This window comes from Octodon degus, unplaced genomic scaffold, assembly GCF_000260255.1.
Source record: "Octodon degus isolate 3935 unplaced genomic scaffold, OctDeg1.0 scaffold00011, whole genome shotgun sequence".
Lineage (NCBI taxonomy): Eukaryota > Metazoa > Chordata > Mammalia > Rodentia > Octodontidae > Octodon > Octodon degus.
The window spans coordinates 20,984,970-20,991,416 of NW_004524587.1; positions in this window are offsets into that span (position 1 = coordinate 20,984,970).

Consider the following 6,447-nt stretch of genomic DNA (forward strand, 5'->3'; position numbering starts at 1 on the left):
GGGCTACTAGACTCTTTTAGAATATTTTGCTGAGTTCATTTCTTAATAGAGAAATGAGGACCCAGACCACTGAGGCTAACACTCACCTCCTCCTCTTAGTTTTATGTCCAGAACGTGGTATTAGCTCACTGACAACAGTGTCACGGGTCCTCAGATGCTTTGCTTATGCAGAAGTTAGCTGCTTTCTCTGGCCATTGAGTAATATAAGTATGTGTGCTTGAATAGGTACAGGTGAGGGAAAATGATGTATTTTTCTTCTGCGTCATTACATGTGTCAAGCTTTTCTTTCCACCAGTCTGTTGTAGTGGAGATGACTCCCTAAGCCCATAGCATCTTGGTGACCATACACATTAGCCCTATGTAATTTCCATGTAAAATTGTACACTCTATCCTTAGGGAAGAAGTTATGGTTTGTGTCTGGGTGTAGGTGTCCCCCCACAGCCTTGTGCAGTCATTGGGATGACTTCTAGAGTTGTGATTAATTCATGATCCACTGCTGGGATTATGGTTGTGAATACTACACCCAGCCTGAGGAAAATAGACCGAAAGCAACATGAGGGAGACAGACTTGCTCTCTGTCACCCCTCTGTCACTACTAGTCCCTTTGGTCTTTATTCTTTGCTTCTTTCCACTGCCATGAATAGCTGCCCTCTGCCATGAGCCACTCAACCTTGGAGCTAGCTGAGTATGGACTGAAACCTTCAGAAACTGTGAGATAAATAAACCTTTCCTTCCTTAATTTTGGGTGTTGGATATTTTGTTCTAGCAACAAGAGAAAAGTAACTGAGACACCTGTGAAGAATATTAATCCCCCAGTATCCCAACCTTGTAAAAACTTTGAGAACATCTTTCTAAGAAATGCTAGACTACTTTTCAAACCATAGTTAGGTTGATCTAACAGCAGCTGCCTGGGGAATCATGGAGGAGTACTATTTTCACAAATTGCTTCTCATTGAGAATCTATTGCTCAAAAAAGGAGAAGCAGATAAGAAAGAAAGAAAGAAAGAAAGAAAGAAAGAAAGAAAGAAAGAAAGAAAGAAAGAAAGAAAGAAAGAAAGAAGGAAGGAAGGAAGGAAGGAAGGAAAGAAGGGGAAGACAAAGTACAGTTTTACTATAATGAAAAATACGACTCTGTTCCAACATTAATAATTAAAATGTTTGGTCAAATAAATTTTGACAAAAATAAAAGGATAACTTTCTCTTATTTATAACTATTTATATATTGACTAGTATGTTTGTTATAGTCTTAAACAACTTAATTAGGAAAATTTTCAATATCAGGTTCATTTGGCTTCACTGAGAAACTAAAATAAGTGTCACATTGCAACAAATGACATTACCAAATTACTTCAGTTACCAATTAGTTTGTTTTAGAAGTGGTTGTATTCGTTTCATGCTTTTACATTTTCTTCAGTGCTAGTGCAACATTTTCTCTCAATTAATCAAACTGTAACATTATCAAAATTTTCACATACAGAATGAGAAATTTCCACACATCTCAATAACTATTTTGGACACTTGCAGTTAAGCACATTAAGATGCTTATTAGTGGAGAGTTGAGGAATGAGCCTCAATTAGTCAATTAGACTGTATTCATTACACTTCACCAAATGCTCATTAGCAGATTGTTTGATTTCTTTTCTGCTCATGCTAGGAAAAAAAAAAAAAAAAAAAAAAAAGAGGGTACTGAGGAACTAGCTTTCTTTAGTAGCAATATGGAAATGAAGTCACGTGATAGTCTTTTCGCTTAAAGCAGAATAGCTTGAAGAGTGCTTCTAGCTTTATTTCCAAGATGTATATTGGAGCTAGATATTAGCAGGGTGGGCAACTTCTTCCATGCCACCAGGAGTACATTACAGCGTGTCTTTTATAAACTCTTTTCTTTAATATAAAATGAGCCAAAGAAAGGCAGGTGGATTTCTGTGAAAACCAGACTCATTTGATGTTCATTTTGACTCAAGGATACCCAGATGTTCTCAGGAAACCTGTTATTTTAGGACATGCAGTAGTCTAGTACGCTTCTATTCAATTCTGTTTCCGCCTCAACCCAGCAGCAGAAATGTGAAAGCCTTTCCAACTTCCTCCTCATTTTGTTCAACACAAATCTTTCCTTTAATGAACACTGCATATTTAATCCCATCTTCATGCCTGCTTCTTGAGGAATCCAGAGTAACAAAATAAACAAAGAACATCTCCTATCCCTAGCAGACAGGGATGCACACCCCCATTAATATATGCAAGAATGCATATAATGTAAAACAGTATACAGAGTATTATATGTTCAATCAACATTAAAACCTTAGCCCCATGCATATAAGCAAGCACTATAAACTAAGACATACATAAAATATTAGTCCCAATACACAACTCTTAATTCAAGACAACATGAATATTGTACTCTAAAATAAACCATTAGCCTTACATAAGACATAGATTCCATTATTAGACATTAGCACATAGGTACCTGCAATACACTAGGAAACCACTGACGGGAATAGACCAATGTAGGAAAAGTGGGAAGAGCGAGTGAATGGCTACATAACATAATAATGTGACATTCGCAGTCTTCTATTCAACTCCCCAGTTCAACCCTTTTTCCTTCTGGCAAAATAGTACATAGAAGTAAGCTGCTGAGGTCTACAGTTTCTCCCTTGAAAAGGCCCATTGTATTTTCAAACTCTAACATGAGTAATAGCAGCTGTAAAATTTCACCTTCAATCAACTGTTCTAGTGCCTCTCTTTCATAAGAATTTACTAGCAAATTTGCCTTGGATATCTAAAGCAAGCACTTTAAAATGAAAGGGATAATGTCAACAAATAAATACAAGAAATGAGAAGTGAAAAAACTTGGAAGACAGTAATGGAAATCAAACATCAAATAAGTTTAGATGGGGCTAAGGACATAGCTGGGCAGTCTAAGGGCTTGCCTGGCAGGCTCAAGGACCTGGGCTCAATCACAGGTACCACATGCTGTGCCAGCCCAATGCCAAATTGCCCACTGAAACCAGGTGTGTTGGTGTAATCCTGTAATCCCAATGCTGGGAAGACTGAGCCAGGAAGGTTACTATTAGTCTGAGTTGGGTAGTAAGACTGTATCAAATACATAAATAAATAGGAGACTTTTTTTTTTTTTAAATTTCAGATGTCCTTCTCAAAACTGCAAGAATATTAGGAGATAAACAGAAGTGCACATTTCAGAGAAGAAGTGATGTGTTTTCGTCTTCAATGCTCCCTAAAGGCCATGTGCTGGAAGCTTGCTTCTGCAGCACTACTGGGAAGAAAAGAAGCTTCCCGGAAGCAGGCCATGAAAGGTGTCAGGGCCTTGAGCCCATTCCTTGAATTGACCTTGAGGCATCAAGCTCCATCTCCAGACTCCTCACCTCAGAAAGATGACAGAACACTGTCACCATTGCCCAACTTGGCCACCACAGACCGAAGCCATGGAGCTGTGCACCCAGGAGCTAAGTTGTCTGAAATCCTGAACCAGAACATGTTTTTCTCCTTTTAGGTTGATTTGCATGGGTATGTTTTGACTGCAGAAAACTAGCACAGGAAATAAACTTTAAACCACAACACATGTATCTTACAAACTGATCATACATGTTTTTTTCATTGCAGTTTTCCAACCAATAAGAAAAGCTACTGGATGCTGGCATGATGCCACATCCCTGTGATCTCAGCATTTGGGAGCCTGAAGCAGAAGGATTGCTTTGTTTGAGGCTAACCTGGACTGCAGAGTTCAAGGCCAGCCAGAACTAAATAGCAAGACCCTGTCTAAAACAAAACAAAACAAAACAAAAAAAAACAAACAACAATAACAAAATGAACAATTACTAGAGACAGGATGGAGGCAAAAAAACAACATAAAAATTCTTAACATAGCAGAACAATGTAAGTTTCCATATGGAGGAAACTTCATTATACCAAAATTAATGAAAAATATCCATCTTAATGCAACCTGTCACGAGATCTCATAAAGATGTGTCATGTGAAAAAAATTAAGGTTATTTAAAGCCAGAGTTCATGTTTAAATTGTTTGATCAGTCTTGCATGCGTATATCTGGTAATCCGAGCAACAAATTAGACAACAACATGTAATATAACAGCCCTTATTAATTTCCCATTCTTGTTTTGAAATTCTGTGCCATTTTTATTGTTGTATGTTGTTTTGTTTTTGTCCTTGTTCTTGTTGTTTCTGTTTTTTCTCTTTAAGATAAAACTAAGAAATATATTATAAGTAAACATGCAAGTTCCACTTAGTATCACATTTCTTACTCATAATGCAGTAATTTCTCCAAAATGCTGTGTAAAAGGATTTTCTTTCTCTTTCTTTTTTTCTTTTTCTTTTCTGTCTTTCTTTCTTTTTTTTTTCTAGTGGAATTTGGGACTGAATATCCACACAACCGAAAGATTGCTCTCTCATGAAAATGAAAATTCTCTTTTGTTTGGTTTTAGAGTTTTCCCCTCCAGAAATGTCTATAAATTCCTGTATTTATTAAAAATAAACTTCTACAATTATGATTTCTGCTTTAAAATTCTCTAGAACAAAAAGTACTGTGTATGACCTTACAGAAACGGTGAATTGAGTTCAAACTTTCCAACTGAATTTTTCAAGACCAAGATTATACATATTTTGGCCTTTGGTGATGCTCAGAAGAATTGTGAACCCTACGCCACTCCTGGCCAGATGATCTGGGATGATAAAATAATCCTGTCCTAAGCCTGATGAAGTTATGAGAACACCCAAGTAACAACCAGATATTGAAGAGTCACAGGACAAAAAAGAAAAAATTGGCAAAACAATAAACCTATATTAAAAGTTTAGTTTTTGGTTCTATAGCTCTTACTATATAAATTTAATAATATTGAGTAAATAGAAACTTTTTTTTTTTTTTAGTGGAACCACGGATTGAACTCAGGCCCTTGCGCTTGCCAGGGAAGCGCTTATTCCACTGAGCCATCTCCCCAGCCCAATAGAAACATTTTTATTAAATATAATAACATGGAAAAGTTATGTCTTGTTTAATGTATATAAGTTAAAAAATCAAGATTACCTTTGGTATTAGACACTAAATATTTGTCCATATTTTATATTACATATTAAAATATTAGCATATTCAAGTGAATATAACATTTAATATGAACACAAAACAGAATGGGTTGTGCAAAACATAACATACAACAATACTAAAATATAAATGTAATGACATAATGTAATCAATTGCATATAAATTATATCAAACATAGATTTTTTTCATTTCATGTATTTGGTACAGGGTCTCACTACCCAGCTCAGACTCGTAGGGATCCTCCTGTTTTCAGCCTCCCCATTGGTGGGATTACAGAGGCGTGAGATCACACCCGGACTTGGTAGCCTGCTCAGAGTGTCCCTGGGCTGGGCTGGTGTGGTATGCGGAGCTGGAGATCAAATCTTGGTCCCTGAGCTTGCCAAATCAGGTGCTTAGTGCACTGAGCTATCACCCTGGCCCCACATGTACATAATTTTGACCCTCCAACATATTTATAATTGATCATCATCTTGGTTACTTTCTTTTGTTGCTGGAACAAAATACTGGACATCCAGAATTAAGACAGGAAAGGTTTATTTGACACACAATTTGTGGAGGTTTTAGTCCATACTCAGCAGAGTGGCACATTGCAGAAGGCAACAGTTCCTGAGAGCAGAACACAGCTAAAGGAGCAAGAGCAAAAAGGGAGGAGCAAAGAGAGCAGGCATGTTTCCTTCCTTTATCTTGTACGCAGGCTACCGCCCCTACGGGGAGGTGTAGCGCTCACACACATAATCCCGGCCTTGGACTTGGAAGCAGCTGCAAACTCTCAAAGTCTGCATGCGCCTTGAAGGGGGCATCTAGACACAAAACATTTAACAATCATGATAAATATTAGATCTGTTAAGAATAGCTAAAAACAACAAAAAAAGATGACCCCTATATATTTATATAGGAATAATTAATATTTATTGTATCATCTATTTACACTTTTATATTTTCTTATCTCCCCCTCAGGTGTATTACTACATGTCTGTGGTGGATAATGATCACTTAATTGATGGGGAGTTGGTATATGTGTATAACATATCTTAAAAATAAATACATTGTACTGTTAACAATGAAAATGATAAGTTAAAATTTAAAAGATAGGTCTGGAGAGGTAGTCCAGTGATTAAACACCTGCCTGGAAAGCACAAGAACCTGGATTTGATCCCTGATACCACATGCCATACTGTTGTGTTGGCCACTGAAACTGAATGAGGTGGTGCCCGCCTGTAATCCCAGCACTGAGGAGGGTGAGGCTGGAAGGCCACTATGAGTCCAAGCTGCGTAAGGAGACCTGGTACCAAATAAATAAAGAAATAAAATATTTTAAAAATTAAAAAAAAATAAAATTTAAAAAGTAGAGCTGGTGAGATGGCTCAGTGGTCTAAAG